The 19,687-nt window shown below is 44.4% G+C and overlaps 3 non-coding genes across 3 annotated transcripts; all 3 read right to left on the bottom strand.

Moving 5' to 3' along the window:
• Positions 1 to 4,140: 4,140 nt before the first annotated feature.
• trnar-acg (transfer RNA arginine (anticodon ACG)) lies at positions 4,141 to 4,213 on the bottom strand. Its single transcript has one exon. It is a non-coding gene; the product is annotated as a tRNA-Arg (tRNA).
• An 8,571-nt stretch (positions 4,214 to 12,784) lies between these two features.
• On the bottom strand, positions 12,785 to 12,855 carry trnag-gcc (transfer RNA glycine (anticodon GCC)). The gene has a single exon. It is a non-coding gene; the product is annotated as a tRNA-Gly (tRNA).
• A 3,136-nt stretch (positions 12,856 to 15,991) lies between these two features.
• trnag-gcc (transfer RNA glycine (anticodon GCC)) lies at positions 15,992 to 16,062 on the bottom strand. Its single transcript has one exon. It is a non-coding gene; the product is annotated as a tRNA-Gly (tRNA).
• Positions 16,063 to 19,687: the final 3,625 nt, after the last annotated feature.

Below are 19,687 nucleotides of genomic sequence, written 5' to 3'. Positions count from 1 at the left end.
AAACTTTTTTACACAGCGAGTTGTTAGGATCAGTAATGCATCGCCCGAGGATGTGATGGAGGCAGAATCAACCATGGCCTTCAAAAGGGAACTGGATAAGTACATGAAAGGAAAGGGCGATGGAGTGGGTTACCTGGATTGCTCTTGAATAGAGCCGAATGGCCTCCTCCCATGCTGTAACCTTTCGACAATGTCAATGTTTTCATGGGATGTGGGCGTCGCTGGCAAGGCGAGCATTTATTGCCCATCTCTAATGGGCCTTGAGAAGTTGGAAGTGAGCTGCCTTCTTGAACCTCTGCAACCCGTGTGCTGAAAGTTCTCCCACAGTGCTGTTAGGTAGGGAGTTCCAGGATTTTGATCCAGCGACGATGAAGGAACGGCGATATATTTCCAAGTCGGGATGGTGTGTGACTTGGAGGGGAACGTCCAGGTGGCCGTGTTACCTAGCGTCTGCTGCCCTTGTCCTTCTAGGTGGTAGAGGTCGTCGGTTTGGGTGATGTTGTCGAAGAAGCCTTGGCGGGTTGCTGCAGTGCATCCTGTGGATGGTACACACTGCAGCCACGGTGCGCCGGTGGTGAAGGGAGTGAATGTTTAGGGTGGTGGCTGGGGTGCCAATCAAGTGGGATGCTTTGTTCGGGATTGTGCCAAGCTTGTTGACTGATGTTGTAGCTGCACTCATCCAGGCAAGTGAAGGGTATTCCATCACACTCCTGACTTGTGCCTTGTAGATCGTAGAAAGGCTTTGGGTACGCATGAGGTGAGTCACTCGCCGCAGAATACTCAGCCTCTGGCCTGCTCTTATACCACAATATTTATATCGATGGTCCAGTTAAGTTTGTGGTCCATGGTAACCCCCAGGTTGTGAATAGCGGGAGATTCGGCGATGGTAATGCTGTTGATTGTCAAGGGTAGGTGGTTAGATTCTCTCTTGTTGGAGATGGTCATTGCCAGGCACTCGTCTGGCGCGAATGCTACTTGCTATTCATCAGCCCAAGCCTGAATGTTGTCCAGATCTTGCTGCACGCGGGCAGCATCTACAAAGTTCTCTCTTGCACTTGCAGTGAAGTGGACCGCAGTTTTCACTTTTAAACCAATGTTAAGAAAAAAATGTGTCCGAGAAAAACTCGATTTCAGTGGGTGACTCTGGGCCAATGGATAGTTCAGTTAAAATTTGTAATTGCCGACTGGCGAGAGGGTGGATTTGGAGCTCCTGTGTGGCTGCACTGCGCTCTGTCCCGATCTGTTTGGAGCGACATTCCCTTCAACTCATCACTTACAGGCACAGTTCGACTCTAAGTTTCATTTCCCTGGCGCTTGGTGAGATTTCAAAAATTGCATCAGGCCGTGCCTAGTCCAACCTCGTCACTTACAGGCAGACAGATACAAAGCGGCGACACTGTGCTTCGGTGATATGAAAGCCGAGTGCGATTTCAGGTTAGAATGCAATGTCGAACAAAACTTATTCAAAGAAAGTGCAGGTCATTGAAGTGCCTTTAAATTCCTGATTGTTTGCACTGAACTTCTTCCCCACGTGCTTGAGATTCACGTGGAGCGATTTGGACGCTTCTTTTTATTTCCTGCAGAAGTTTCAACTGTAGTTCAAGATCAAAAGTCCTGGGACCACTGTTGTTCACAATTTATTGGTGCTGGGACCAGTGTTGTTCACAATTGACCGGGGCTGGGATCACTGTTCACAATTTATTGGTGCTGGGACCACTGTTGTTCACAATTTATCGGTGCTGGGACCACTGTTGTTCACAATTGATCGGTGCTGGGTTCACTGTTGTTCACAACTAATTAATGTTGGGACCACTGTTGTTCACAATTTATTGGTGCAGGGAGCACTGTTGTTCAAAATTTAGTGGTGCTGGGTTCATTGTTGTTCACAATTGGTCGGTGCTGGGATCACCGTTATTCACAAGTTATCGGTGCTGGGACCATTGTTGTTCACAATTGATCGGTGCTTGGATCTCTATTGTTCAAAATTTATCGGTACTGGGGCCGTTGTTGTTCAAAATTTACATTATTGATTTGGACACGGGAATCGGAAGTGCATTTTGAAAATTTACGGACGGCGCCTAATTGGGAGTTCCAGTTAATACAAAGGAAAAATGCGAAAAATACAGGCAATCATTCGTAACCTTACAGCATGGGCGTGTAAATGGCAAATTAATTTAAATATAGCTTAGTGTGAGGTGGTGCATTTTGGTCGGAAGAATAAGTGGGCCACATACGGCTTGGATAATAAGAGTCTAAATGGGATAGAGGAGCAAAGGGATCTAAGGACACAGATACACAAATCACTAAAAGTCGCGACATTGGTTGATATGGCCACGTGAAAACAAACTAAACACTGGGGTTCATTTCTAGAGGGATAGAATTGAAAAGCAAAGAAGTTATATTAAACTCGTAGTGAACCTTGGTTGGACAAAACTTGGAGCACTGGGCAAAGTTCGGGTCTCCATATTATAAGAAGGATATAGGGACATTGGGGAAGGTGGAAAAGATTCACAAGGGTGATACCAGAACTGAAAGGAGAGACTTATCAGGAAAGGACGAACAGGCTACGATTTTTTTCTCTGGAAAAGAGAAGGCCGAGGGGTGACCTGATAGAAGTCTTTAAGATAATGAATGGGTTTGATAGGGTCGACATAGAGAAAATGGTTTCACTTGCCTTGTGGGCGAGTCCAAAACTAGAGGTCATAAGTATGAGATAGTCACTAATAAATCCAATAGGGAATTCGGGATCAAATTCTTTACCCAAAGAGTGGTCGGAATGTGGAGCGTGCTACCACAAGGAGTAGTTGAGGCAAATCACATAGATGCATTTAAGGGGAAGGTGGATAAAATCTTGAAGGGTCCAGTCAGAGTAGCTGCTCCCATTGGCAGAAAGGTCAAGAACCAGATGACAAAGATTTAAGGTGATTGTAAAAGAATCAAAGGCGATATGAGGAAAAACGCTTTTGTGCCACGAGTGGTTAAGATTTGGAATTCACTGCCTGAGTGAGTGCTGGAGGCAGATTCAATCGTGACTTTCAAAGGGGAATTGGATAAGTACGTGAAGGGAAAAACATGAAGGGCTACGGGTAAATAACTAAAACTGCAGAAACCCGAGATCTTCAGATCTTTAGTCTAACGCCCGCCCAACTGAGTGATTTCCGACTAATGTTAATTGAACTTTGTGTCATTCGTTGGAACAACATATAACCCCGGGTGGAATTGTCACTTCAGGTCATTCCGCACTTGATGTATAAACATCGCACTCATATATGAACATCGCACTCATATATACACACCCTCATTTCATATATGAACATCGCACTCATATATACACACCCACAGTTCATATATGAACATCACACTCATATATACACACCCACAGTTCATATATGAACATCACACTGAGATATACACACCCTCAGTTCATATATAAACATCGCACTCATATATACACACCCACATTTCATATAAAAACTCGCTCACTCATATATACACACCCATAATTCATATATAAACATCACACTCGGAAAGACACACCCACAATTAATATATAAACATCTCACTCATATATACACACCCACAATTCATATATAGACATCGCACTGATATCTACGCTCCCACAGTTTATAAAAGAACAGCGCACTCCGAATACACACCCAGTTAATATCTACCCAAATTCCTGCTTATAGTTCTCACCAAAGTCTGAACACTGAAAGTTTAACTGTTTTCCAGATACTGTCCGTCCTGCTTTGTATTTTCAGCATCGGATTTCCTGCAGAACGGCAAAGGCAGCGCGATATCGGTGCTGGCGGTGAATGCTGCTTCTGCCGGACGCCTCGATGTTCAGGAGGTGGCGGGGATTGGAAAGCTCTTTTGTCACACGAAGTGTCTGAAAGGCCCGTAAACACATGAAGGCCATTTGCGCGGTGGCGACACCTCGTGCTGCAATGTTTGTGTGTCTGACATCAACCGAAAAGGCGGCTTGTTGGAATCACGTTGTGGTCAAAGTTTTTTTTTTGCATAACTGAAACTAAACCATTCAAAATGGAATGTGTTATTTGCTGCTTCACCATAAACAATACCTAATTTTTATGTCTGACTCATTCATTCCCCAGTGTCACGGGGAAAATTCCAGAAAACCGAACCAGGTAGGAGTCGAACCTACAATCTTCTGATCCGTAGTCAAACGCGTTATCCATTGCGCCACTGGCCCACCTGATAATTAAGACCTTTTATTTCATTTTTCATTCAGAATCAATCCACACATTGCCACAGCGAGCTCAACGGAGCGAGAGACACAAACGGTGTTGGTGAACACAGCGAAATCGACGCGACAAACAGAAAAGTACAAAACGGCCAAAAACTCCAACAGACAGTGGAGGGTATCTGACAGGTGTCAGAGAGGGGAGGTCGTGAAGTTGCAGCTTGATTTGGCTCCGTGGCGAAGCTGCTCAAAGTGCCCGTTTGGTCGGGGCCTTTTTTGTCTTAAGTCTCCTATGTGATATTTACCCAATTTGTGAATTCAGCAACAAAATAACAAAGGGCGGTATTTGTATTAATTCCGGAGCCAACAAGGAAAGGATTCAAGAGCTTCAATGCGGAAATGTTCCTTCACTGTGCAGACGGACCTCTCATACAATGTGTCCGAAACACGTTTCGAGGATATTGATCCAAAGGCCTGTGTGTACAACCTTCTTCACTTACAACCAGTAGCCCATCTCTATTAAAGGTTGGGAAGCGAAACTCGTTTCAAAGTAGTTTTCGCTGCACAGCTTTTGTAAAATTGGTAGAAACTCATTTTGAACACATCTTGGTATTAATGAAAATATCAGGCACAGGATAGTTTGGGTGGAACCGTCTCTTACAATAAGTACAAAGTGCAATCGATTACAAAGTGAAAAAGCCAATCCAATCTCTCAGTCTCTTTATCTGTCACTTTCTCGGTGAGTGAATGTAAACCAGCAGAAGAAGAGAAAACAAAGTACTGAGCAGTTTTGTTTGTTTCCTTTTCCTTCGGGCGAGTACAGTTAAAGAGAATGATTTATGTTTCCTGCTGAACAAATAACTGGAATGAGCAATGTATCCGGTTCCCTTGGTACCCAGTGAAACAACCACGTTTATATCTCCCATTTACACTGATACCTTCCTTCGTTACTAATTATAGGAAACTTTTGGTAAGGTTCAATCACACTTCAGAACTCCAGAAGCGCAAAGAAAGGTAGACACCTCATGGTGACGTCACCCACAGGCGAGAGAGGTTTGCAGGTTTACCTGGAGCTTTAAATGTATAAACTCCTTTCAATGTACAAACTCCCCTCAACAACAGTAATTAAATTCCAACTGATCTGAGACTTTGGTTATTTATGGTGATTATACTTTGTGGAGTTTAACCAGCAGTAAAATCCGGTGTGTGTTGTACACATAGCCGTTCAGTCAATATAAAACATCCGGCCTACCATGTGCAATGCCATACAGGGTATGTTGCGTTACGGACAGTTCTGCCAACAGCAGTTGTTCTCTCGGTCACACATCCGGCATCACCTCTCGGTCTCACACTTCAGAGTCACTCCTGAATATAAACACATTTCTGTTTCAGACTTTTACCTGGAGGTCAACAAATCACAAGTCAAGAAGGAGGGAACAAACAAATCAAATATTTAACAACGTTAACAGGTAGAAAATTAACCATAAATAACTGAGGAAAAAATGAAGCAAACGGATCAAGATGAGCAATTAGCAAAAGGTATCAATTAAAGAAAGGAGATGGGGAACCCATCAAATCGCTCCAAATAGTTTTTGAAAAATCCTTTCGGTTTTCATCTTCGTATCTCCGTTAAGTTGGGGACGGACATCTAGAAATATTTTCCGTAACATCATAAAGACAATTAGAATGCAAATTTCACAAAGTAATGATTAATCTTACTTATACATGAGCATCATGCTCTGTGTTTGAAATCTGGGATTGTTTTACCATTTTTTAAGTTTAGAGGGCAGTTCTGAATGTATGTTCTACATTTAAACGTAAGCAAATAAAAAAAATGCGTAATTTGTTTTTAATGACAGGAAGAGTTGCTTTTCCATGTTACATGTCGAGATTTATTTATTTCTGCAACTGTCATTTGCGAAATGAACGAATGTATTGATTCAATTGCCGGTACGGGTAAGGAAATCCCAACTGTATCATTTCCAGGAAACAGTCAAGCAATTAAATTAGTTTATCAAACCCAAAATACCCGCTGGGATTTGCTGATTGAAATTTTCAATGGAAATCGAGATGGTCACTAAGTATTGGAACAAATATACCCGCTGAGATTTCGGGGCTGTTACTGATTTATTTATATCACTGACTATCCCATTTTGAACTAGGTAATGTTACAAATCTAACGACAAGAGTTTGGGTTGGAGAAGGAATAGACTAAAGTAGCAGATTGAATTTCACTGATACCACAAACATTGCACACTGCAGCCCTTAAAAATTGAAACCTATTTCTATGTTAAACTGGAGAGGGTCTAAATAGAAAGTTGCAGAAAAAGCCATTCAATGCATCAAATTGAATTACACTGATTCCACAAACATTGGACAGCACACCCCTTAAACGTTGAAATATGTTTCTAAATAAAACTGGAGAGGGTGTAAATAGAAAGTAACAGAAAAAAAAACATTGATGTATGAAATGTAATTTTGTTATTACTGCGCAAACGCTGAACAGCCAATCCCTATAACACTGTCCCAATTTTGAATCAGTCGCAGAGCCCTGAGCCGGAGTGAAAATGCTGCGACCCAACGTAATTCAAACACGTAGTCTTCGGATCTGGAGTCAGACGCTGCAGTTCTGCCACCAGCTCCACAGGAAACGTGTGGACCCGGATCCATAGGATGGAGATCGGTACCGACCTCCACCGCGCCTCTCGGAGTGCGGGGGACGGAAGCAGCAGCCCGCCACACTTCCTCACCAAAAGCGCAGGAATCCCACTCCTGACAGATTCACTTCTTTAAACGTTGGTTAGATTCAGTGAATTGCGATATAATTCAATCTTTAATTGCCCTCCGCTCCGTCAGTTCAGGATTTTATTTAAACCGATATTTGGAGCTCTGTTTTACAGGGTGCCGGCTGTTTAAGCATTTCTCAGTCCCACTATTCCCATTAATAACACTTTTTGCTGCTAACTTCTGTTTGATGCAAAACACCGGTCCTGTGAAATTGAACAGCGGTTGCACTGAACAGTTTTACAAATACTTACCGTGTTGCGGTTTCTGTATTATAGCGGTTAGCACGTTCATCTCACATGCAAAAAGCCCCCAATTGGATCCCGGGCAGATTTTCTTCATTATCTTGGAACTTGCTCGATATGTACCTTCAGGGGCGAGTTTCTTCTCCTGTGTTGATAGGTCGACAATCGGCGGTTCCTGTTCAATTTAACAACGGCTGCACCAAACTCCTGGTGTGATATACACTGACCATTTCTAAAATGCAGTCTGAAAAGCGTTTCACATGCAAAACAAATCATTATTAAACTTGTGAGTGTCAGTCGGTAACCACGTTAGCGTCTCTTTCAGTCTGCAACAGAAAATAATAGGTTGGTTAATGGTGTTTACAGAAATATTCATCTTTTCGTCGAGTTTATTTGGTTTCATGTAATTAATTACATAGGTGTGAATGCCGAATCATAACCACGAGCCCACCAGGCACCTGTACAGACAGTTCACCCAATCCGGTTACTTTGATCATCTACCCTACTGTGCTTGAAAAACAAAAGGATGAACAGCCCTTTTCTGTGAAAATGTGTCTTGATGAAACTAGTATCTGCAATTGATGAACTGGAGCGAATTGCGGTCGAAGCAGATCTGGAAAATGCGCAATGCAGCCGCACAGGAATTCCAAGTGAACTCTACGTGGAGGAAAAGGAGTGACAGAAGCAGAAGGAGATGCCACGTGAAAGATTTGGACCTGGACCTGCTGCATGAGACTTTAAATGTGTTCAGCCTTTAACTGTAGCTCACAGTGTCAGAACAGTCACTGTTATCATTACCCTTTTATGTCTCTTCTTGCACTGCATCTCCTCAATAGTCCCGGGTTATCACAGCATCGCTTTCTTCAAATGTAATCCAAGTGCGAAAACATACACGATTTCAAACCTAAGCAAAGGTGTGTGAGATTGGAAGGAGAGTGTGAGTGGGGATCATGGGCCTGGGGGGCAGTGAGATCATCTCCTGTACAATAAGATATTCCGCAAAGCGAAGAAGCAGGGAGATGAGACCTTTCCCGGCATGTGCAAAATCCATCCCTTCTCAATGGTCAGCACCGTTCTTGCCCTCTCTCTCCCTGCTGACCAGGTCAAGATAGGTTTCATGTATTGGCTGTATTTGCATCAGACATCTAATTCAATTGGCAGCTGGAGGAGTAGAGGAAGCAGGAGGGTAAGAAGATTCAGAAACAGGAGATGCCACGTGAAACGGGCCGAATCTTGTGTGTTCCAGTTGCTTCAAATGATCCACGGCAGTCCTGCTTCGCCTCGGAGCTTTCTCTGCATCGATTCGGCCCGTGCGTGCGTGCGTTTTGGAAATGGAAACAGAGACATCAACAGCTTGTGGGAGTATTTCACCTCACTTTCCATTTCACGCGCAGGCCGACCCGCACTCGGCATTGTCATGGCCTGAACGCGTCTTTCGTGTTCTCACAGAAAATGCCACTTTGTGCGAGCAGCTTGTCTGGACTGGACTGCACTGAACTGGAACACGAAGGAAATCAGTACTTCAAACAGAAAACATTCTTCACTCACACATCCTGATACATTAGGGTCCCTGTACTTGAATTATTGTTCCATTCATTGGAACATAGGAACAGGAGTAGGCCATTCAGCAGCTCGAGCCTCCAGTTTCAGACATCCTTCCTGAGGTGGGTGCCCGGAACTGAATGCCATCCTCCAGATGGGGTCTCACCAGAGCTCTGTGCAGCTGTAACATGACATCCACCCTTTGTATTCCAACCCTATTGAGATAAACGGGGAGAGCGAGAGCTCGAGAGAAAGCGAGAGTGCGCAAATGGGAGAGAGAGAAAGAGAGAGCAATTGGGAGAGAGAGAGCACTGTGCATTGCACATACCATCGCTATGTCGATTTCTCAGCAGCGCTTTGAATCCCCACTGAGCTTTCGAACCACTTACTGCACCGCAGCAAATGTTCCAAAGCAGCATATGGGTAACGTGAAATAACCTAATCGATAGCCGATTTGTGGCGCCATGAGTAGCACGTGGGACTTCTAATCAATGCAAAGGTTGTGTGTCCGAATCTCACCATCGTTGAATTTTAGCTCAGGGTTCGGTGATTTCGGCGCTGGGAAGTGAAATTTTGCAGCAAAACTACAACAGGATCATTAATGCCCTTCAAGGAAGGGAAACAACCCCCTCCACTTCATCTTATACAAGTGGCTCCAGTCCCACCCGAATTTATAAGGCTTAATCCACTCTGAGCTGGATTGGCGAAACACTCTCAAGAAGGAGGCTGATCATCTGCTCACCGCAAAAGTCAATCTGCTGAACTTCCGGCTCTGTCAGACTGCATGTTCCTTCAGACTGGTTTCCAACTGGACACATTCATCCTGCTGCTTTTCGAGCATTGGTGCTTGATGGGTATAATTCTTGCTTGCAGTGATTCAATTCCTGTAAAAGTAGCTCCTGATGATCGCAAGATGGAAAGTATCGTGGCTGAGCGTTCTAACGCGCTGGTTTAAAACTCAAGCTAAATCCCAAAATCAGTAGATTGATCAAAATCATAGTTTGTGGCTCCAATTCCGCAGCCACCCTCCTGTAAACTAATAACACTAAATATCACATCTGATATTGCAACAAGAGGAACCACGTGGCGATACAACTAATTGATGCATTTTGGAACACCTCAATTATACGTTCAGCTCCGTTCGAAATGTTCACAAGGAAAAGGATTCGTTGATCTAGGTGAGACTCAACCAACAACCTCGGCATTTCCCGACCTTGTACTGTCAGATAAGGACCGCGCACTGACTGCGCCGCTGGAGCCCGGTCACTCTGATCACCTGTCCCACTCTGCTGGAAATAATATTAAGGTGAGAGGCCCTTACCTGTGGAAACGTGTCCTGTCCCCGTGATGAAAATAATATCTGCAGTTACACTTTCAGCTCCTTTCACATCCTCTGCTCCATCGCACTACAATCGGGATTTCTGTGAACAGAACAAAATAAACATTGGCAGAAATTCTAAAAGCAGCGGGATTCAAACCCACACATCGAAAGAAATTAAATTTAACACATTAGACCGCGAGGCCACGCTACCATAATTTCACAGTAACGTTTAAAGAGCTGTTTAATGCTCAAATTAATGAATTGAGGCTAATTGATCGCATTTACCCCGTGCTGGAGTTGTTCTCCATTGAGCAGAGAACGTTCAGAGGAGAATTGATAGAAGTGTTAAAAATCATGAAGGGCTTAGATAAAGTAAATAAAGAGAAACTGTTCCCATTGGCGGAAAGGTTGAGAACCAGAGGACACAGATTTACGGTGATTGGCAAAAGAACCAAAGGCGATATGAGGAAACACTTTTTTACCCGGCGAGTAGTTATAATCTGGAATGCGCTGCCTGAAAGGATAGTGGAAGCAGATTCAATCGTGGGTTTTAAAAAGGAATTCGATAAATACTTGAAGGCATAAAAATTTCGAGCTACCGGAAGGAGCGGGGGAATGGGACTAACTGGATTGCTCTTAAAATGACCCGGCACGGGCTCGATGGGCCGAATAGTCTCCTTCTGTTCTGCAACCATTTTATGATTGTATGATTCTATTCATAACCTTTATTTTCTTTGCATGCATTTCTCTATCTTTCCCTGTCTCTGTCTCTTGTGTTGTCCTCTGATGGACTTCTCAGGCTTCCTTGAACGGCGACGGCTGATCGAACCTGCAACGACCAGAGAAGGTTAAAGAAAGACTGAGACGGTAGGAAAAGTAAAGGTGCATCCCAGCTGCTGCAGCCAATGTCTACACATACATGTCTCGTCGCTCTCACAGTGAAACAAATCACCAATTTGATTAAAGTATTCTTATGGTAGAGTGTATGTTATCGCCATGCCGAGACAGACGGCAAACATATCAGAGAATCAGACAATCTTAAAAATTTACGCCAGCGGAGGCCATTGCGCCCATCTTGTTTGTACCGGCCGAAAAGAGGTATCCAGCATCGCCCGACTTCCCAGCGTTTGGTCCGTAGTCTTGTCGGTTATGGCTCTTCAACTGCATATTGAAGTGCTTTTTAAATCCGATGAGGATTTCTGCTTCTCCCACCCTTTCAGGCAGCGAGTTCCAGACCCCCACCACCCGCTGGGTGGAAAAAAAATCCCCTCTGCTCCATTCTAATCCTCTACCAATTACCTTAAATCTCTGCCCCCTTTTTATTGACCTCCCTGCTAAGTGAAACAGGTCCTTCCTTTCCACTCTATCTAGGCCTGTAATAATTTTGTACACCTCAAATAAATCTCCCCTCTGCCTCCCCTGTTCCAGAGAAAACACCCTCAGCCTATCCAATCTATCCTCATAGCTAAAATTCTCCAGTCCTCCAAACATCGTCGTAAATCACATCTGTACCATTTCTGGTGCAGTCACATCTTTCCTGTAATGTGGTGACCACAACTGTAGGCAATACTCCAGCTGTGGCCAAACTAGTGTTATATTCATTCCTAGAATAACCTCACTGCTCTGACATTCGATGCCTCGGCAACACATGTAATTAAATAAAATGTCTCAAGATGATGAAGAGAATCATGCTGAATGTGAATTTCCCCCAGGGCAGGCGGTCTCATTGATATTAGATGACGGGATAGAGAACGAGATATCGAAGTTTGCCGATGGGCACTTTGTAAGCAGTGAAGATGAAAGCATAACATTCCAGAGAGACATTAACATAATAAATGAATGGCCAAAACCGTGCCAAATGGATTTCAATTTCGGCAAGTGTGAGGTCATCCACTTTGGACCTCACAAAGATAGATGAGGATACTTTCCAAAAGGTGAATAATTCGAAACTGTGGAGTTCCAAAGGAACTTAGGTGTCCATGTACATAGATCAAAAACAGGTCATGGACAGGTACTGGAAATAATCAAAAAGGCGAATGGAATGGTGGACTATATATTTAGAGGACGAAAATACAAGGGAATAGACATTGTTCCAGAGCAACACAAAGCTCAGGTTGGACCACACCTGGAGTATTGTGTTCAGTTCTGGACAGCGCACCTTAGGAAGGATATACTGTCCTTGGAGGGAGTGCAGTGGAGATTTACTAGAATGATACCTGGACTCTAAGCGTTAAATTACGAGGAGAGATTACACAAACTATGGTTGTATTCCCTGTAATTAAGTAGATTAAAGGCTGATGTGATCGAAATTATCAAGCTATTAAGAGGAACTGATGGGGTCGTTACAAAGAAACTATTTCCGCTCGTTGGGGTGTCTGGGACTTGGGGGCATAGCCTAAACATTAGAGTCAGGACTTTCAGGAGTGAAGTTAGGATACACTTCGACAAGCAAAGAGAGGAAGTCTCTTCCACAAACGGCAGTTTGATGTGAGCACAATTGTTAATTTTAAACCCGTGATTAAAGATTTTTGTTAACCAAAGGTATTTGGAGATATGGGACTAAGTTGGGTGCAGGGAGTTCAGTCACAACTCAGCCATGATCTCATTGAGTTGCGGAACAGGCTGGAAGGACCAAATCCCGGAATCCTGTTCCGAAGTTCCTCCTTGGTGCAGAATGCAAAATAGTCGTGCATTAGCCGGGAATCGAACCCGGGTCTCCCGCGTGGCAAGCGAGAATTCTACCCCTGAACCACCAATGCTGACTTGGGCAAAGTGTCCATGTTTCCAAATGGAATCCTGTCTGAACGAACATGCTGTTCACAGCTGCGATGGACGAGTGGTGAAAGCTGTTGTCTCAAAACTCCAATGGGGTTTTCCTGCTCAGGTTTGAAGTCGGCTCGCAGTGCTACGGCTTAAAGATCTCTTCAATGCTCAAATACATTAATTGGAATTAATTGACCGCATTTACCTCTCTCCCAGCATGAGAGATACTTCAACGTGGCCGGTGCTTTTAATTGGGCGTCCAATCTTCTCTTCCAAGATTTCAAGACCGAGAAGCAATATCTCCCAATCTGTAACTTAAATTCTGCTAGCTTGCAAAACTTAAAATTTATACTCTTTATTTTGTTTGCACGCACCTCTGTATCTTTCCCTGTCTCTGTCTCTTGTCTCTGTTTGACCCCTGATGGCTTCTCAGGCTTCCTTGAACGGCGAAGGCTGATCTAAACTGCAACACCAGCAGAGGAGGGCAAAAAAGGGACTGAGACGGTAGGTAAAGTAAAGGTGCAACCCAGCTGCTGTAGCTAATGCTTATACACTTATGTCTCTTCGCTCTCACAATGAAACAAAGCACCAATTTGATTAAAGTATACTTATGGTAGAGTGTATGTTATCACGATGCCGAGACAGACCGCAATCATATCATCGAATCCTAGAAAGTTAGGCCACAGAAGGAAACCATTCTGCACATCGTGCCTGTGCCGCCGAAAAATCGGTACCGAGCCTCATCTCACTTTCCAGCGTTTGATACCTAATCCTGTTTGTTACGGATCTTAACTTGCATATTGAAGTTTTTATTTTGCCAATGCGCTGAGGGTTTCTGCATCTCCCACCCTTTTCGGCAGTGATTTCCCGACCCCCACCACCTGCTGGGTGGAAAAAAATCTTCCTCTCCCCTCGAATCCTTCTACCAATTACCTTAGATCTATGTACCCTGATTATTGGTCTCCCAGCTAAGGGAAATAGATCCTTGCTATCCACTCTATCTAGGCCCGTCATAATTTTATACACCTCAATAAAATCTGCCAACAGCCTCCTCACCTCCAGTGCAAACAACCTTATCCTATCCAATCTAATCTCATAGCTAGAATTCTCATGTTCTGACAACAGTGTCGTAAATCTCCTCTGCACCATTTCTAGTGCAATCACATCTATGCTGTAATGTGGTGACCACAACTGTATGCAGTATTCTTGCTGTGACCTAACTATTGTTTTAAAATTTCTGCCATAACCTCCCTGCTCTTACATTCTCTGCCTCGGTTAATAAAGGAAAGTATCCTGTATGCATTTGTAACCACGTTAACTATCTGTCCTCTTACATTCTGGGATTTGTGGACATGCACTCCAAGGTTCCTCTTTTCATTTACACCTCTCGGTATCCTCTAAAGCAATGTTGTTTCAGAGCAACTAATTCTGAAACGTCTTACTTGATAATACAAGTCGTACAGACGAAACCAATTCAGTAAAGGGAAACGAATATTGGCGACAGGAAATAGTTAGTGTACAACTTGATATTACCGCACACCGGAATAGAAATCGAGATTGGATGGATAGAAGAGGTCTGAAAGGATGGCCGATCGGCTTTGGAAGACAGCGAAACTTTACACTGGCTGCACGAAGCAAGTAACAGCGCCTGGTTGATCTCGATGCATGATTCTCGCTTCGGGACTTTAGTTGATTAATATCCGAGAAGTTCCGGGTTCAAGTCCCGGATGAGCCTTGCTATGCCACTACTTTGAGTGAAAAGACACCAACTGGCTTCTGACATCTTCTCAGAATTGCATTTGGTAGGATTGAATTACATGCAGATCATGTTTGAGCTCCAGAGGACAGAGTGCTGAAGTTCCCAAGGCGCAACACATGTAAAGTAAATAAAATGTCTCAAGATGATGAAGAGATTGATGCTGAATTGGAATTTCCCCCATGTCAAGGCGGTTTCATTGATATTAGATGACGGGATAGAGAACGACACATCGAAGTTTGCCGATAGCCCCAAAATGGGTAGCGTTGTAAGCAGTGTAGATGAACGCACAACATTCCAGAGAGATATTAATATAATAAATGAATGGCCAAAACCGTGGCAAATGGATTTCAATTTTGGCAAGTGTAAGGTCATCCACTTTGGACTTCACAAAGATAGATCAGAATACTTTATAAAAAGTGAAAAATTCGAAACTGTGGAGTTCCAAAGGAACTTAGGTGTCCATGTACATAGATCAATAACATATCATGGACAGGTACAAGAAATAATCAAAAAGGCTAATGGAATGGCGGCCTATATATTTAGATGTGGAGATGCCGGTGATGGACTGGGGTTGACAATTGTAAACAATTTTACAACACCAAGTTATAGTCCAGCAATTTTATTTTAAATTCACAAGCTTTCGGGAAGGAGAAAATCTCCGAAAGCTTGTGAATTTAAAATAAAATTGCTGGACTATAACTTGGTGTTGTAAAATTGTTTACAATTATATATTTAGAGGACGAGAATACAAGAGAATAGACAAAATTCTAGAGCTGCACAAAGCTCTGGTTGGACCACACCTGGAGTACTGTGTTCAGTTCTGGACACCGCACCTTCGGAAGGGTATATTGTCCTTGGAGGGAGTGCAGTGTAGATTTACTGGAATGATACCTGGACTCTAAGCGTTAAATTACGAGGAGAGATTACACAAACTATGGTTATATTCCCTGCAATTTAGTAGATTAAGGGCTGTGTGATCGAAATTATCAAGATATTACGAGGAACTGTTGGGGTAGTTACAAAAAAACTATTTCCGCTCTTTGGGGTGTCTCGGACTTGGGGGCTGAGCCAAACATTAGAGTCAGGACTTTCAGGAGTGAAGTTCGGACACACTTCGACAAGCAAAGGGAGGTAGAAGTGTGGAAGTCTCTTCCACAAACGGCAGTTTGATGCGAGCACAATTGTTAATTTCAAACCCGTGATTGAAAGATTTTTGTTAACCAAAGGTATTTAGAGATCTGGGACGAGGGCGGGGACAGGGAGTTCGGTCACAACTCAGCCATGATCTCATTGAGTTGCGGAACAGGCTGGAAGGACCAAATACCGGAATCCTGTTCCGAAGTTCCTCCTTGGTGCAGAATGCAAAATGGTCGTGCATTGGCCGGGAATCGAACCCGGGTCTCCCGCGTGGCAGGCGAGAATTCTACCCCTGAACCACCAATGCTGGCTTGTGCAAAGTCTCCATGTTTCTAAATGGAATCCTGTCTGAACGAACATGCCGTTTCCAGCTGCGATGGACGAGTGGTTAAAGCTGTTGTCTCAAAACTCCAATGGAGTGCTGCGGCTTGAAGATCTCTTCAATGCTCAAATACATTAATTGGAATTAATTGAACACATTCACCTCTCTCCCAGCATGAGAGATACTTCAACGTGGCCGGTGCTTTTAATTGGGCGTCCAATCTTCTCTTCCAAGATTTCAAGACCGAGAAGCAATATCTCCCAATCTGTAACTTAAATTCTGCTAGCTTGCAAAACCTGACATTTATACTCTTTATTTTCTTTGCATGCATCCCTGTCTCTGTCTCTTGTCTCTCTTTTTGACCCCTGATGGCTTCTCAGGCTTCCTTGAACGGCGCAGGCTGATCTACCCTGCAACACCAGCAGAAGAGGGTAAAAAAAGGGACTGAGACGGTAGGCAAAGTAAAGGTGCAACCCAGCTGCTGTAGCTAATGCTTATACACTTATGTCTCTTCGCTCTCACAATGAAACAAAGCACCAATTTGATTAAAGTATACTTATGGTCGAGTATATGTTATCACGATGCCGAGACAGACGGCAATCATATCGTAGAATCCGAGAAAGTTAGGCCACAGAAGGAAGCCATTCTGCACATCGTGCCTGTGCCGGCTGAAAAATCGGTACCGAGCCTCATCCCACTTTCCAGCGTTTGGTCCCTAATCTTGTAGGTGACGGATCTTCAGGTGCATACTGAAGTTTTTATTATTCAATGCGCCTCTCCCATACTTTCAGGCAGTGATTTCCCGACCCCCACCGCCCACTGGGTGGGAAATATATCTTCCGCTGCCCTCTAATCCTTCGACCAATTATCTTAGATCCATGTACTCTGATTATTGACATCCCTGCTAAGGGAAATAGATTCTTGCTATGCACTCTATCCAGGCCCGTCATTATTTTATACGCCTAAATTAAATCTCCCGACAGCCTCATCAGTTCCAAAGCGAACAACCCCAGCCTATCCAATCTATCCTCATAGCTAAAATTCTCCAGTTCTGGCAACATTGTCGTAAATCTCCTCTGTACCATCTCGAGTGCAATCACACCTTTCCTGTAATGTGGTGACCACAACTGCACCCAGTATTCTTGCTGTGGCCTAACTATTGTTTTATAAATTTCTAACATAACACGCCTGCTCTTATATTTTATGCCTCTGCTAATAATGGAGAGAAACCGTTATGACTTCTCAACCACATTATCTACCTGTTCTGCTACCTTCTGGAATCTGTGGAAATGCACTCCAACGTTCCGATGTTTATCTGCATCTCTCAGTCTCCTCCCAAGCAATGTAGTTTCAGAGCAACTAATTCTGAAACGTCTTACTTCATAATTCAAGTGGTACCGTCGAAACCAATTTGGTAAAGGGATGCTGATATTGGTCACTGGAAGTAGTTAATGTACAACTTGATATTGATGTGCACCAGAATAGAAAACGAGATTGGATGGACAGAAGAGGTCTGAAAGGATGGCCGATCGGCAGTGGGAGGCAGCGCACATTTCAACTGGCTGCACGACTGCACTGGCAGCGGTTCGTGGGTCTCGGGGTATGATTCTCGCTTCGAGGTTTATGTTAAATGATATACGCGGGATCTCAGCTTCAAAACCCGCACGACCCCTCCTGTCTCAATGCTTTTCGTGAAAAATCAGCAAATAGCTTCCGACATCTTTTCGGTGTTGCTGTTGGGAGAATTGAATTATATCCAGAGAATGTTTGAGCTCCGGAGGACAGGGTACGGAAATTTCCAAGGCGCAATACACGTGAAGGAGCGGGTGAGTGGGACGAACTGGATCGCTCTTACAATGAGCCGGCACGGGCTCGATGGGCCGAACAGCCTCCTTCTGTGTTGTAACCATTTTATGATTGTATGATTCTATGTATTCTCTTTATTTTCTTTGCATGCATTTCTCAATCTCTCCCTGTCTCTGTCTCTCGTATTGTCCCCTGATGGACTTCTCAGGCTTCCTGAAACGGCGATGCCTGATCGAACCTGCAACACCAGCAGAGAAGGTAAAAGAAAGATTGAGACGGTAGGAAAAGTAAAGGTGCAACCTCGCTTCTGGAGCCAATGTCTTCACATTAATGTTTTATTCGTTCATGGGATGTGGGCGTCGCTGGCGAGGCCGGCATTTATTGTCCATCCCTAATTGCTCTTGAGAAGCGAGTGGTGAGCCGCCTTCTTGAACCGCTGCAGTCCGTGTGTTGAAGGTTTTCCCACAGTGTTGTTTGCAAGGGAGTTCCAGGATTTTGACCAAGCGACGATGAAGTAACGGCGATATATTTCCAAGTCGAGATGGTGTGTGACTTGGAGGGGAACGTGCAGGTGGTGTTGTTCCCATGTGCCTACTGCTCTTGTCCTTCTAGGTGGTAGAGGGTGTGGGTTTTGGAGGTGCTGTCGAAGAAGCCTTGTCGAGTTGCTGCAGTGCATCCTGTGGATGGTACACACTGCAGCCACTGTGCGCAGGTGGTGAAGGGAGTGAATGTTTGGGGTGGTGGATAGGGTGCCAATCAAGCGGGCTGCATTGTCCTGGATGGTGTCGAGCTTCTTGAGTGTTGTTGGAGCTGCACTACTTCAGGCAAGGGGAGATTATTCCATCACACTCCTGACTTGAGACTTGTAGATGGTGGAAAGGCTTTGGGGAGTCAGGAGGTGAGTAACTCGCCGCAGAATACCCAGCCTCTGACCTGCTCTCGTAGCCACAGTATTTATATGGCTGGTCCAGTTAATTTTCTGGTCAATGTTGACCCCCAGGATGTTAATGGTGGCGGATTCGGCGATGGTATTGCCGTTGAATGTCAAGAGGAGGTGGCTAGACGGTCTCTTGTTGGAGATGGTCATTGCCTGGCACTTGTCTGGCGCGAATATTACTTGCCACTTATGAGCCCAAGCATGGATGTTGGCCAGGTCTTGCTGCATGCGGGCTCGGACTACTTCATTATTTGAGGGGTTGCGATTGGAATTGAACACAGTGCAGTCATCAGCGAACATCCCCATTTCTGACCTTATGATGGAGGGAAGGTCATTGATGAAGCAGCTGAAGATGGTTGGGCCCAGGACACTGCCCTGAGGAACTCCTGCAGCAATGACCTGGGGCTGAGATGATTGGCCTCCAACAACCATTATCATCTTCCTTTGTGTTAGGTATGACTCCAGCCACTGGAGAGTTTTCCCCCTGATTCCCATTGACTTCAATTTAACGAGGGCTCCTTGGTGTCACACTCGGCCAAATGCTCTCTTGATGTCAAGGTTATTCACTCTCACCTCACCTCTGGAATTCAGCTCTTTTATCCATGTTTGGACCCAGGCTGTAATGAGGTCTGGAGCCGAGAGGACCTGGCGGAACCCAAACTGAGCATCGTTGAACAGGTTATTGGTGAGTAAATTCCGCTTGATAGGACTGTCAACGACACCTTCCATCACTTTGCTGATGATTGAGAGGAGACTGGTGGGGCGGTAATTGGCCGGATTGGATTTGTCCCGCTGTTTTGGACAGGACATATTTGGGCAATTTTCCACGTTGTCAGTTAGATGCCAGTGTTGTCGCTGTACTGGAAC

Source organism: Heptranchias perlo, chromosome 20 (assembly GCF_035084215.1).
Source record: "Heptranchias perlo isolate sHepPer1 chromosome 20, sHepPer1.hap1, whole genome shotgun sequence".
Taxonomy (NCBI): Eukaryota; Metazoa; Chordata; class Chondrichthyes; order Hexanchiformes; family Hexanchidae; genus Heptranchias; species Heptranchias perlo.
Note: the sequence above shows the minus strand (reverse complement) of the source record. Positions and strands in the feature narration are given on the sequence as shown.